This window comes from Typopeltis vanoorti, chromosome 11 (genome assembly GCF_054136105.1).
Source record: "Typopeltis vanoorti isolate ZY-2024b chromosome 11, IOZ_Tvanoo_1.0, whole genome shotgun sequence".
Lineage (NCBI taxonomy): Eukaryota > Metazoa > Arthropoda > Arachnida > Uropygi > Thelyphonidae > Typopeltis > Typopeltis vanoorti.
The window spans coordinates 21,655,418-21,671,380 of NC_143559.1; the positions used below are offsets into that span (position 1 = coordinate 21,655,418).

The 15,963-nt window shown below is 37.1% G+C and overlaps 1 protein-coding gene across 1 annotated transcript in view; it reads right to left on the bottom strand.

The window, feature by feature from the left end:
* The window catches only part of LOC150101361 (phospholipid-transporting ATPase ABCA3-like), a 646,575-nt gene that overhangs the window by 462,491 nt on the left and 168,121 nt on the right, over positions 1-15,963 (bottom strand). The window lies entirely within an intron of this gene.

Consider the following 15,963-nt stretch of genomic DNA (forward strand, 5'->3'; position numbering starts at 1 on the left):
TACTGATTATTAAGATATGAGGTATGCATCACATCACATTTAGTAGAAATGAGAACCAGGAGATTTGAAAGTAAACAAGAATATGAGTGAATTAATCAGCTGTCAGTTTATTCAGAGGCACATGCATGAATACCAGAAAAATATTGTAACTTACACTATTAGAATCCTTATGAGGTATTTAAAAAATGCAACTAGGAATAAGTTTCCAAAATTTTGAGAATATTCTGATCATCATTGTTAGTTCAGTGATAGTTTCCAGAGCTTAGTCAGTAATGACAATGATGTTCTCTGGTTGAAAACACCTGGATTCAAATCCTGTCCAGAACGCTAAGAATTTTTATAAGGGCTTTTCAACTAAAAGTGAATTAACTGGTTTAATATGGAGATTGAGGGGTTTTCTCTCCCAGAAACATATGCAATTTAAATTAGCTTGCTTTGACTAATCAATTAATCTCATTAATTAGGTTTCAATGAAGCTAAGTTACTAAGGCTGTGATAGGCCACTGAGCCCTAACAAGTAAGAGAAAGGTATGTTCTTTTTATACAGCAATTCAGAGCAGGTGGTTTCACAGTACCTCAGAACTTTTTTTTTTCTTTCTTGCTTTACTTGTCTGAGATTATAGTATTTATGTTTATTATTCAGGATCTCCATGGAGTTACAAGACTCACTGTGAGAGTCCCACCTTAAACAACATGAAGTCTGTCATACTACTCCTTAAACCTATTCACTGTCTGCATGTTCACCACCTGATTAGGTTTAAGGAGTAGTATGACAAGTTTTAAAAGAGGTAAACCGTGAGTAGACATATCGGTACACAATAAATAACGGAAAAAACTCACGTAGAAAGATTATTTATTAGTATAATTTTCTCCTGTGTGTCACAGGCATCTTCAGTACATTAAGCTCAAAATTAAACACTAACTGACAATTCCAAAAAGCGCCACCTAAGTAGCTGGTGTAAGATAACTAAAAAAGTCAATAACTTTCCTAAAAAGAAAAAAATTAATACAATAAAAAGTTAGGAAAGATTAGCTGATTTGTAAAGTACTATCTCCCATAAAGAGGGTAGACATAAGCTGTCAGATCTGTTTAAGTTAGGAGAATGAAGTAGAGTTTCACATGTTTCTTTATAAAGGCGTGCCATGAGAAACTGACTTTTGTGAAGAACTCGTCTTTCTCCAATAAACTCTGTGTCTAGTGAAGATGGCATGTTCAGAAAGTCCAGACTTTTCAGGTTTAAAGTATTCAATATAAAATTGGTGTTCTTCTAGTTGAATAGAGGCAGATCTTCCCGTTTGTCCGAAATAAGATAATCCACAAGAGCACGGAATCTGGTTGACACCTAGATGATTATGATGTGGAAGCTTGTCCTTAGGAGAAGTGAGAAAGGTGGAGATTTTTCTAAACGGTCGAAAGGCAACAAAAATATTCAGTGGTTTTAAAACTTTTGCTATACGTTCACTGATGCCTTGTACATAAGGGATAGTAATGCGCGTTATTTCCTCTGTGTTTGAAGAGGAAGACATATTAAAACTACTCAAAGTTCTTTTAATGAAACAATTCTTATAACCATTAGATAGAAAGGAAGAAGTTATGTATTGTAGTTCTTTCTGTAAAAGATCGTCTGTAGAACAAAAGGAGTGGGCCCGATGAACCAGTGTTTTAATAGTTCCTGCCTTTTGACTGAGATGGTGATGAGATTCCGCATGGATATAATGGCCTGTATGAATTACTCTACAAATCAGCTAATCTTTCCTAACTTTTTATTGTATTAATTTTTTTTTTTTTTTTAGGAAAGTTATTGACCTTTTTAGTTATCTTATACCAGCTACTTAGGTGGCGCTTTTTGGAATTGCCAGTTAGTGTTTAATTTTGAGCTTAATGTACTGAAGATGCCTGTGACACACAGGCAAAAATTATACTAATAAATAATCTTTCTACACGAGTTTTTTTCCATTATTTATTGTGTACCGAGTAGTATGACAGACTTCGTGTTGTTTAAGGTGGGACTCTCACAGTGAGTCTTGTAACTCCATTGAGATCCTGAATAATGATCATAAATATTATAATCTCAGACAAATAAAGCAAGAAAGAAAAAAAAAAGTTCTGAGGTACTGTGAAACCACCTGCTCTGAATTGCTGCATAAAAAGAACATACCTTTCTCTTACTTGTTAGGGCTCAGTGGCCTATCACAGCCTTAGTAACTTAGCTTCATTGAAACCTAATTAATGAGATTAATTGATTAGTCAAAGCAAGCTAATTTAAATTGCATATGTTTCTGGAAGAGAAAACTCCTCTATCTCCATATTAAACCAGTTAATTCACTTTTAGTTGAAAAGCCCTTATAAAAATTATTTGCATTCTGAACAGGATTTGAATCCAGGTGTTTTCAACCAAAGACAAAAATGATATCACCTATACAATATCTGCAATGAGGATAGACTGAGAGCATGTCAACTGTTGAGTTTGTTGGACAGAAGATGGAAGAAACATAATTGAGGTATTTAGATTGATGATAGGTGATTACAAGATTGACTGATGAACTACTTCATATAGTAGAACAAGAGGAAGGAATAAGGATAAAGTTATAAAAGAAAGTAGAAAGATGGTGAAAGAAGTAGTTTTTTTTGCATAGAAGGTAATTCTATGGTCTATGCAAAAAAAAAGCTACTTCTTTCACCATCTTTCTACTTCCTTTTATAACTTTATCCTTATTCCTTCCTCTTGTTCTACTATATGAAGTAGTTCCTCAGTCAATCTTGTAATCACCTATCACCAGTTTAAATACCTCAATAATGTTATCACCCGTTTAAATACCTCAATTATGTTTCTTCCATCTTCTATCCAACAAACTCGACAGTTGACATGCTCTCAGTCTATCCTCATTGCAGATACTGTATAGTTGATATCATTTTTGTCAATTGCCCCTATACTCATTCCAAGGTTATTTCATCTCCTTCAGATCCTGGTGACTAGATTTGTTCACAGTAATCTAGATCAGGAATTATACAATGGAATCACCATTCTTATCTCTGCTGGTCAAAGTTCCCCTTAGTGCATGATTTTGTTATTTGCTACAACATGTGTATGTGTAAACATATACACTTTGTAGAATGAGAGATTTATGGATGGAGAACAAAAAAAAGGAGAAAGTGTTTGCTATAAGTGTTTCTTGAGGCAAATGCCAGAAGTATGAAGAGAGTGAGCACGATGACAGTGGCAAGCTGAAAGTCGAAATGCATGATAATATGATTGGCAAGGATGGTGTTACAAGCGGTATAAGCAACTAAGAATGAAATGGTGGAAAATAAAGAGAATGACCAGATGGTAATGGAAATGATAGTGCACTTAAATGGAGTCTTGACAGAACAAAAAGTGAGATTGAGTGGTTGTAGAGACCCCTGGCAGATGGCATGATGCAAACGAAAATATGCTTCATACCAAAGAGATATGCAAGGAGGGAGAAAGAATATAGAGCAAGAAAGAGTAAAAGCATGAGAATAAGGATCAAAGTTTGTATGGTGATCACAGATAAGAGAAATGCTTAGGAACAGTGACAAAATTTGATCCAAGAGATGTTTACTGCAACTGGCACAAATCATTTATCAAGTGACAAGTGTGGTATGCAAGAAGATAAAGAGTTGCTAGTACATGCAAAAAAAAAAAAAGAGTAAGAAAGTAAAAGTAGTGTGTGTTGCCAAGGTATGATAGAGGTAAGCTGAGATGGAGAGCTATGATTGCAAACGAGTCAGTGTGCAGATTCTGCAGGGGTGTGATGTTTGTAGATGTGTGCATTGAGTTTGATAGGAAAAAAAGGATTTATATAAGGTGGGGGGGGGGGGGGAGCATGCATTAGAATGGATTTAGAGTCAGGAGTCTTGAGAAAGATTTCAGTTAGATAATGAAAATTCGGGGAAACTTGAATGTTTAGGAGAGGAGGAAGGTGAGCGTGGGTCCAGGCAACCTAGAGTTTATTAAGCGGGAGAGTGATCACACAATGCTAAACGTAGCACTCCAAGTTCTTAACTCTTAGTGAACTAAGCAGCACAAGGAGCAATGTAATGTTATAGAGGGAACACGAGGTTCAAGAGTGCTGGATCTGGTAATAGCATTAAAGAAATTAACACTAACCAATGTACCTAAGCTGCCTTCAATTGGAGAAAGTGACCATGTAAGCTTGACCTAGAGATTGCCAGACATGAAGAATTTTCTGTTAAGAAGGGATGTAATGTGGAACAAAGCAAGGGATTATGATAAGCTCAGGAGTCAGCTTTCAGCAGTGCTATAACAAGGGAATTTGGAAGGGAGAGATGGTGGTGTGAGAGGTGGTCAAGAGATGTTTGAGAAAGTAGTATCAGAATGCATACCCAGAGGCAGAGGGAAAAATCAGGTTGGAGTTAGATGGATGAATAGTATTACACAGGAGTTGCGGAGGAAATGTAAAAAAAAAAAAATAAATAAATAATCATCATGCTCATGAGCAGTACAAGGCATGGGCAACATGTGTGACCTGTATGATATGGAAGGGCAAAGCTAATTATAAGAGAAAGTTAGCTGATGAGACCAAAAGAAATCTGCAAGAATTATTTTGCTATGAGGCAGGTAAAAGGGATAATAACTATGCAAAGATGACTTTAAAAACTGCTGATGCAGAGGAGGTAAAAGAAGCAAACTAATAGTTGAATTACTGAGTGAATTACATGTTAGAATAACAGATGTGACATTGAATGATGGGAAAATTGAGATAGAATAAATGGAGGTGCTTAGAATACTGGCTCTCTTCAAGAGGATTTGAATAATTTGGGTAGGTGGGCTAAATAATAGAGATATCAGTTTAATTAAACTAAATAGAAGTTTTAAAATTTAGGACTGACAGCTGTGATGCTTTATAATAGGAGTAATACCAGAAGCATACTGCAAAGGTTGTGAAGACATCTCAGAGAATTGTGGCAGTGTTGAGGAGAACATCGACTAAGAGAGATAAAAGTGTGATGGTCCCATTGCATAAAGCTTTGATGAGACTAGATCCGAGTACAGAAATCAAATCCAGATGTGGTCACTGGGATTTGAAAGCAAAGAAATAACCTTGGAAAGGGTGCAGAGAGAAATAACAAATAATATCAGGACTATACATTGTTGACTATGAGGATAGACAGAGGGCATGCAAACCATAGTCTGGTGAATAGAAGACAGAAAGAAGATATGATCAAGACATTTAGGTTGTTGAAGGGTTATTATGGTGATAATTAATGCTGATGAAATTTTTCATAAGGTAGAAGGGGGAAAGGCACAATGACAAGGGAGCATCTCTGGAAGCTGTAAAGTAGTGAGTAAAAGGGTAAGAAGTAAGTTTCTTGAGTGGAGTGTGGTAGTAGCATGGAATGTATTGCCTGAGAGGATGGTGAATGTGCAAGACATTGGAAAAGTTTAAGGCGTGGTATGACAGACATCATGTTGACCTCCCAAGATGAATGTTATGACTCCATGAGGGTCAGGAAAATAATAATAATATCTACATTTACTAAAATAAAGAGCCAAAAGACTTCATTGCTGGATCTAATATTTCGATATAATCACTGCTGGACCTAATATCCACTTTACTTATATAATATCTACATGTGTATTAGGAGAATGTGCAAGGGAATTATCAGCTACTCTAACCAAGCTGTTTAATTTAAGTCTCAGTACCTGGGAAGGTGCCAATGGAGAGGAAAGAGGATAAAATATTCCCACTGCACAAAGGAGACTCCATGACAGAAGTAGAAGCAAATTATAAGCTAATCACAGCATCTCAGGAGTAGTGTTTAAACTATTGGAGAAATTAGTGAAGGACAGAATTCAGCTGGATGGATAGGGAAATAAAAATTATAAGGATCAGCATGGTTTTGTGAAGGGTAAGTTCTGCCTTAGTAATTAAAGTAAAAGTGGGTGAAAGTAATAATGTGGATGATGAGATGTGATGCCAGCATGGAAAGAAATTGCATGCTTACATGGACTCCTTCAGGACAAAACATAAGCTCAAGCGACTGGAGGAAAGATTGGTGTGTGTGGTACAGGATGGAGAATGAGAGAAAGAGCAAATGGGAAAAGCATTAAAGTGCGAGAAATTAGGAGAAAAGAGAGAGTGTTATTATGAGAATTCAATGATAAGAGGTATACTTAATAAGAAAATGAGGAAAGCATGTTTACCAGGTGCAAAGATAAAAGATGTTTGTGAAACTAAGTTTGTGGAAAAAAGAAGCAAACAACTTAATTGTTTTTGCATGCACAAACGATTTGAAAGTGAGAAATATGCAATGAGAGAAGATATGAAAGAATTATTAGAAGTAAAAATGAAGAGTAAGATAGTAAAGATTGTGAGTCTGCTGCCTAGGTATGATGGGACAGAATTGAGAAGGGCCATGATTGCCAATAAGAAGATTGTGCAGTAGGAATTGTGCAGCTTATAAATATGTGTAGTGAATTTAATGAAATGCAGTTAAATGATTTCAGAGTTAAGTGCTTGGAGAAAGTCTTCAGTAAGAATTTGGAAGTGCAAAACCAGGGAAACTAGAGATATTAGGGGGAAGCAATCAGGAATAATGTGTCTAGCCACTCCTGGGAAAAATGAGTGCAAGTGCAGGAATGACTATGTGGAAATAGATTAGTACGAATGCAGGAATGATTGTGAAGAGTTAGGTGCAGTTTCCCAGGTTCGATTCTGAATGGACAGGTAATGACATTATGTAAGAGTAACTGTGGACCCAAAGGGATGTTGAAATGCATGTACACGAATACCCAAAGTATTAGAAATAAACGAGAAGAATTTTTGGCATTGGTCAGCTCAACTTGGCTAAAAATTATTGACATCAGTGAGACCTGGTTGTCAGAGAATGATGAAATTAGGAATAGAATGTAATGGACATTGTATATTCAGAGAAAATAGGACAGGAGGAGGGGTATTCATCGTGATAGCTGAAAAACTTCAGTCAAAAATAGAAGTTAAGGGAGATCGCAGATCTGATGGAAATGGTTCATTTGAGGATGCCTTGTGTGAAATAGAGGCCAATAGAACAAAATATACTGTTTGTTGCTGGTATAGATCTGGGGTACAGAAGATGTGGACAACATGCATCAGCAGATTAGCATACTGAGTGTAGGCAGAGCAATTATCATGGAAGACTTCGATTGTGGTGATATAGATTGAAAGGAGGAAAGGGCACATGGCAAAATGAAAATAGAATTTATACAATCACTAAGAGATAATTACCTGAAACAACAAGTGATGGAAGGGACCAGGAGTTCAAGGATGTTGGATCTGGTAATAGCATCTGAAGACGCTATCTATAACCACAGAACCAACTCTGCCTCTGATTATTATTAAGTGACATCTCCAAGGAGTCCAAAGACTCATCGAGGAAAGACACCTAATCTACAAAGCTCGATCTCAACCACTTAATTCACCTACACTAACTGATACTACCATCATCATCTACACCAACCCATATTGCCATACACCATCTAAGTTAAATACCTTAAGGAAATATTTGAGGAAATAATCTTGATGTCAATAAGGCAATAGAATATGATGACGTATCACCATGCATCTTAAGGGAATGTTCCAGGGAATTGGCAGCAGTATTGGCATGCCTGTTTAATAAAAATCTTACAATAGCACAGGTTCCAAGGGAGTGGAAGGAAGATAAAATTGTTTCACTGCATAAAGGTGGTGATAAGGTTGTAGCCTCAAATTATAGGCAGGTCTGTATATCTGTAGTTGTGGTGAAGGTACTGGAGAGAGTGGTGAGAAGTAGGATACAGAAATGGGTTGATAACAGCAGTATTCTCTGTGGTTATCAGCATGGGTTTGTTAAGAGGTGGGGGGGATCATGTTTCACTAACTTATGTACTATAACAAGGTGACAAATACCTTGGACAGGGGAGATGCATATACAGTGGTGTACTTAGATTTTACAAAGGCTTTTGATAGACTGACACACGACAAGCTCTAAAATAAATTGAAACAGATGGGATTGGATAACAGACTTCTGAGGTGGATCAGTGACTGGCTGTCAGATAGGTATAAGAAAGATGTATATGGGGAATATAGTATCCCGAAAGAGACAGGTCACTAGTGGTGTGCCGCAGGGGACAGTTTTGGGACCGTTGTTATTCAATTTGTGTGCTAATGATATTGGGATGGGTTTAATTAATGATATGCAGCTTTTTTACAGATGCAAAATTGGGGAGAGCAATGCAGGGTCAAGAAATGTTATGGCATTACAAAAGGACTTGAATAAATTGCATGAATGGGCAGGTAAGTGGAACTTCAGTTGAATGTTGAAAAGTGTAAGGTTCTGAGATTTGGTAAGCAATGATGGGATGCAAAGTATACACTTGGAGAAACTTTAATGGAATTAGAGGAGATAAGAGATCTAGGAGTAATGGGGGACAAGGGCCTGAAATTCAGGGGTTACATTGCACAAGCTGTGAAGACATCATATCAGATAATGGCAATGATGCAGAGGACCCTGACATGCAGAAATATAGAGGCTATGATGCCACTCTATAAGGCCTTGATCAGGACTCATGTGGATTACTGTGCACAGATTTGGTCACCAGGTAGCACTGCATGATGATTTCATTACAAGAACTGTAATAAATGAAAGGGTACACAAGGTTTGCTTTTCAGGAGGGAAAATGATCAGAGCAATTGAGGATTTGGATATGAAGAGTAAGCAAGCATGTGAAGAGGTGGTGGTGGTTGTAAATATAAATAACCAGTTGGATAGAAGGAAAATATGGGAATGTAGGTTGATGAGGGTAAAAGGTAACAGCTGTAGTAGAAAGGCAATCAGAATGTTATCCACATATGACAGTGATAAGTTGAGACAATGGGCAAAGATCATGATTGTCATGTTAGCAGAACTCTACAGGAAGAAAGGAGTGCATTTTGTGAAGCTATAGGATAATTTCAAGGTTGTACTGAAATGTATAGAGATGATGGACTATTTGAATGGATCTGGCATCCAGAAAGACTGCTGCTGATAGAAGAGTAATAATATAGGTGAAAAAATATTGGCATAAGCAAGCAAGGATGTGGAGTCGGTACATCTCCCATTCAGACTTCTCAATTTATGGTAACTCCACCTCCAAGTTTTGTAGCCATTTCTCCATTTTATCCAGCTTAAAAAGGCTGATTGTGAAAAAAAAGGATATAGGTACACTATTCTTCACTGCTATGTGAATGATATGGTTATTAAACTTTTCTGGTTTCACTGTTATGATAACTTTGCCAGATGTAAAGAATCTTGATAGTTGTATTTGGCCTCCAGTAGATTTCTGATCTTTCTTTAGCCCTGAAATAAAGGGAATGTTTTATTACTGTCTTTCTCATTCACAGCTTCTAACACTTTAGGATGAAAACGCTGCAAATGTCTTTTTAAATTTGATCCTCTTCTCTTTTAGGTGCATTTTTATCAGAACCACAAAAACTATTAATTTTTGCATCACATGCTTTTTCACAATCACTATTTTCTATAATACATTGACACAAATTTATATTTCCCATCTATTGTTATTGTAAAGTGTTGCCTGGTTGGCCAAGTGTTGCCTGGTTAGCGTATCTGCTCTCCAGTCAAAAGGCTGCAGGTTCAAACACGCCATGGGCATGGATGTTTGTGATTGTCTGTGAAAATACTAGTAGTAGTTGGAAATAGATGCCGTTGGTATAGATGATGAAAGTATTTGGTGGAAGTGATGGAGATGCAGAGTTGTGGTGTAGGTGCCCTCCCTCGATGAGTCTTTGGACTCCTTGGAAGTGTTATGTAATAATAATAATAATAAAAACAGCAGACTCTGTTGACACTTTTTTTGCCAACGTGAATTTTTTTTCATGGGATGCTGCTTTCACTAATATAATATATAAATAATCATAAAATATGTTTTAAATTAAAGATACCAAGAATATACTTGGTTTAATCCTTAATCCAAGTGTAAGCAAACAAAGTTTGTACCTGTACTATTTTCAGGGATGGGGCAACTCGTATATAGAAGGTAATGGCTTCACATCATTTGCCTTAGTATCCCATAAAGGATTTCAACCTTTATTGAGGTGAAAAAGTAAAGGGTTGTTCATCATAGGCCTAGAGGAGTTAGTATAGGAGGTGCAAGAGAGCCTTATAGTATTAGGAGAAAGAAAAGACAGATAGATAGCATGAGAGTTAGAGAAAAATCCTCCGTAGCATAATTGGAAGAATGGCGGTACATTGTGCCATTCGATTGGAAAAGGTCTAAGTTCGATTCTCGTCATGATGGGAGGAATCTTTATATGGATTTTTTCAATCGAAGGCGAGTTAGCTGATCTCATATGGAGGTAGCAGGGTTTTTTCCTCACGGAAACTCAGGTTTTTCATCCCACATACAAATAAATCGGCCCTTCAGAACACACACAATTTACAGACAAAAAATACTAGCTGTGTTGGTGGGAAGTAGATGATTGGTAGTAGAGTATCGGTTAGTGGTGGAGACGGAGAGTTGTACAATAGGTGTCTTCCTGTGATGAGTCTTCAGACTGTCACGAATAATAATAATAATATTATCATATAGCCAAAGGTTATTAGTTTTCCTTTTCACCAATCTCACATAGATGAACAACCAAAAGACTAATTAAAACTAAAGCGTAAAGATGACTGATATTTGGGTAGTTAGCCTCATCTGAGTTAACTGCCATGAGTTAGCCTTCTCTGCCTGGGATTTCTCTCCAGTCATCCTTGCAATTGACTAGAAGACCACAATGAATAAAGAAAATGGAACTATTTACAAAAACTTCTCAGCAAGAATAGACAGAATTTTATCTCTCCCTGGTGAATAATGCATAATGTGGGTGGTCTACACCATCTAGTAATAAATTTGATACCTCCTAGAATGCTTCTTTCTAAATACAAAAATAGTCTGACTGAACAATAAAATTTCCACAATACAATATTATAAAGCATTTGGATGTCATATCCATGTTTTCAAATCCATGTTTTTTTCTAACCTTCCACAAATGGTTTTTAATTCATTAATTATAAAAATTATAAAAATCAAAAATTTTTTCCCATTGCTTACATTTGGTGGATATTGCAAAAAAAAAAAAAATAATAACCTGTTCTGCTGTAATGGAATGCCCAGTACATTACATTACATAATTTGTTACAAATGTGCAAGGCAAGAGAGCAGCTGTAGATGCATGTTCTATTGTTTCCAATTGGTAACAGATGTCATAGATTGGATCCCTGATGTTGAAATACCTCCATTTGATGGTGTTGACTGGAAGGCGGCAATATGCAATTCTCCAAATAGGATCCCTCCTGTTAGGATATCCTTGGAACTTCCACAAATTGTGAAACAAAGTATTGTTGTCAGTACCCAAATGTGAAATTTTGAAGCGAAAGAGATTAAAGATTTCTTTATACCAAATTTTACTTTTTTTTTAATGGAAAATGCCAGATTGTTTTAGCAGTCTTAAATTTAAGCACAAAGTGTTTAGTATTTAGGAACAATTTTAAATTTTTGGACCTTTATAATCATTAGCTCCAAACAGGGGAAGCTGAAACCTAGGTAGTACAGGAGAAGGTCTACACATGTTTGATTAGTCTGCAATATTTTATGTATTTTTGAAACTGTGTTGCTTAAATAGCAGAATTTTAAAACTGGAAGCCCAAATCCTCCATGCTTCTTTGATAGTTGAAGAAATTCCTTTTTAACTTCTTGGTATCAGCTGGACCAAAAAAATTGCACAGGCTTACTATATAATTGTTTTTCTTCAGTTTCTGTGATGCCTCTAATATTTATTGTGTACAACTGAGCAGGAAAGATTATGGTTTTAAGTACTATGGCTTTAGAAAAAAAAGGAAAGTGGCCCTATTTTCCAGTCTTCTAATGTTTCTAGGTTATTGAATATAAGTTCTTGGACTGGTAATATTGGGTAAATGGAGAATGGAATTCCAAGTATAATGAGGGGTTCTCTCTTAGGAGTTAGTCCAAAAGGAAGCCTCGAAGATCCCACTTTTGAAAAACTTTTAATTTTGTCTTATTATTATTATTATTATTAAACAAGACCTCATGGAGTCAAAGACTCATCTAGGAGGTCCTTTTATCTCACACACATCTCATCATACCGGGTCTTAAACACATTCAAACTCCCTGCAGACACCACACTCTCAGGCAAGGCATTCCAATCATTCACAACTCTGCACGAAAAAAACCTGCCTCTCACTCCCCTACTCACACCCTCTTTATACAGTTTCCAGGGATGACCTCTGGTTCTCCCCTGATCTCCCACTATTCGCTGTAGAACTTCTCCACCATTAATCCTATAGCAACCCCTTACCAACTTGTAGGTCTCTATCATATCTCCCCTCTTCCTTCTCTCCACTAGACTCTGCAAATTACATCTTTTCAATCTTTCCTCATACTCGACATTCCAGAGGTCAGAAACTACCTTAGTCAGTCGCCTTTGGACCCTTTCCAACATCTCTTCATCCTTCTGAAAACCAGGTGACCAAATCTGGGCACAATAGTCCATGTGTGGCCTAATCAAAGCCTTATACAATGGAACAAGAATCTCCCTACTTCTACATGTCAGTGTCCTCCTCATCATTCCCAGAAGTCTTTGTGTTGTCTTCACAATTTTGGCGATGTGACCCCTAAATTTTAGATCTTTATCCACTATCACTCCCAGATCTCTTATTTCCTCTACTTCCAACAATATATTTTCACCAAGCATAAATTCTGCATCCCATCTTTGTTTTCCAAATTTTAAAACCTTACATTTTGCAACATTGAACTCACATCCCCATTTGCTTGCCCAATCACTCAATTTATTCAAGTCTTCTTGCAAGGCCACAACATCTTCACTACTCTTTATGGTTCGTCCCAACTTTGCATCATCTGCAAACAACTGAATATCTCCATCCAAATCTTCGCCAATATCATTAATATACAAGTTAAATAGTAATGGCCCTAAAACAGATCCCTGAGGCACTCCACTAGTGACTTTCCTTTTCCTGGATATTGCACCCCCATACACAACTTGTTGATACCTATCAGATAGCCAGTCTCCAATCCAATGCACTAATCTAATATCCAACCCCATCTGCTCTAGTTTGACTGTCAACTTATCATGAGGCACTCTATCAAAAGCTTTTGCGAAATCCAAGTATATTACTGTGTATCCTTCTCCTCTGTCCAAGGAAGCAGTCACTTTATTGTAATAAGTAAGTAGATTACTAAAACACGACCTCCCTTTAGCAAATCCATGCTGTCCATCAAAGATTATACCATTGTTGTCAACCCAACTCTGGATCCTAGTTCTCACAAGCTTCTTGTTCGCATTAGTAGTTAATTATTATTATTACCCCAAGACTTCATAAAGTCAAAGACTCATCTGGGAGGTCCTTTTATCACACACACACATCTCATCATACCGTGTCTTAAACACACTCAAACTCTTTGCAGACACCACACTCTCAGGCAAGGCATTCACAACTCTGCATGAAAAAACCTGCCTCTCACTCCCCTACTCACACCCTCTTTATACAGTTTCCACGGATGACCTCTGGTTCTCCCCTGATCTCCCACTATTTTCTGTAGATCCTCTCCAGCACTGATCCTATAACAACCATTTAATAACTTGTAGGTCTCTATCATAACTCCCATCTTCCTCCTGTCCACCAGATTCTGCAAGTTGCATCTTCTCAATCTTTCCTCATACTTGACATTCCAGAGGTAAGAAACTACCTTAGTCAATCGCCTTTGGACCCTTTCCAACATCTCTTCATCCTTCTGAAAACCAGGTGACCAAATCTAGGCATAATAGTCCATGTGTAGCCTAATCAAAGCCTTATACAATGGAACAAGAATCTCCCTACTTCTACAGTGTCCTCTGCATCATTCCCAGAAGATTTGTGTTGTCTTCACAATTTTAGCGATGTGTCCCCTAAATTTTAGATCCTTATCCACTATCACCCCCAGATCTCTCATTTCCTCTACCTCCAACAATATATTCTTACCAAACATAACTTCTGCATCCCATCTTTGTTTACCAAATTTTAAAACCTTACATTTTGAAAAATCGAACTCACATCCCCATTTCCGTGCCCAATCACTCAATCTATCCAAGTCTTCTTGCAAGGCCACAACATCTTTACTACTCTTTATGGTTTGTTCCAACTTTGTATCATCTGCAAACAACTGAATATCTCCATCCAAATCTTCGTCAATATCATTAATATACAAGTTAAACAGTAATGGCCCTAAAACAGACCCCTGAGGCACTCCACTAGTGACTTTTCTTTTCCTGGATATCACACCCCCACACACAACTTGTTGATACCTATCAGCTAGCCAGTCTCCAATCCAATGCATAATCTAATATCCAACCCCATCTGCTCTAATTTGACTGTCAACTTATCATGAGGTACTCTATCAAAAGCCTTTGCGAATTCCAAGTATATTACTGTATATCCTTCTCCTCTGTCCAAGGAAGCAGTCATTTTATTGTAATAAGTAAGTAGATTACTAAAACATGACCTCCCTTTAGCAAATCCATGCTGCCCATCAAAGATAATACCATTGTTGTCAACCCAACTCTGGATCCTAGTTCTCACAAGCTTCTCCAACAACTTAACCACAACACCTGACACACAGATAGGTCTATAGGTTGATGCTTGAGTTCGATCACCTCCTTTATGAAGTGACACAATCTTGCCCTCCTTAGGAACTTGACCAAGTGCAAGACTCCTATTAAAAAAATATGTCAAGCAGGTGTCAACTCCATGGCACATTTCTTCAGAATATGCGGTGATATATTATCAAGTCCCACAGCCTTATTTACATCTAGTTTACTCAACTCCCCAAACACCTCTTGCTCACTTACAGTCAGTCTACTGATCTTGCTGAATTTTTTCAAAATACCAAAAAAATATATATGAAATCATTATCCTTCAAAGTGCCCACTACATCATCATCAGCATATGCTAATATACCTTATTTTCCTTCATAGTTCAAGGAACTGTTATTCCTTGCACAGCATGTGTATTGTCAACTTCCTGTAAGAATTGTTCAAGAACCAATGAAAAGAGCAGTGGACTAAGAGGACAACCTTGCTTTACTCCTTTTTGAATTTTAACCAGGTCTGACAGGAATCCATTAACTAGTAGGTGGGTAGTTGAATTGGCATAGGCTACTTTGATAATGAATAGCAGCGTTTGACCTACACCAATTTGCTGGAGGATGTGGAATAGAAAGGGATGCGAGGCATTATCAAATACTTGAGTAAGGTCTACTGATAGCACTGCTATCGACTACTTTTTCGTGTTCCCTAAAGGGATTAGATCACATAGCAGAAATAGATTAAATTCTACTGCTCGACCTGGTACTCCATACTCCCGTGTGTGCTTTTAATTATGTATCTCATTCCTGCTTTGAGCTTGTTATTGATAATGCAGAAAAATATCTTGTAGTCAGTATTAGATAGAGAAATTGATCTCCAGCTGCTGATTAAAGTGCGATCCCTATTAGGTTTTGGAATGAGGACGGTATGGCTTGCTACAAATTCACTTGAAAAAAGAATTGGGTCTAGCCACTACAGGGCTATATGGTATGTCGTGTTTGTGGATAGCTCCTGAACAGATAAGTGATATTTTGAATAAAAATTGATGAATTTGCATAGTATTGTTTACTTTTAGTATTTTAGCATGTCTGGGTGATTTTTGTGTGGTTTTTTGAGTATTTTAATAGTAAATTGACAGATACGATTATCTGTGCACATGGCTCCTATAAAGAGGTATACAAAGATGGCGTCCAGGTCGCCATATTTGTCTAAAAATCTTAACTTAAAGGATTTGATTCAGTGTACCGTTTGCGAAATGTATGCGAGAGCGGTTGGAGTCTGGTTAAACAACGATAGTGGAGTGAACGTGTGCAAAAAGTGTAA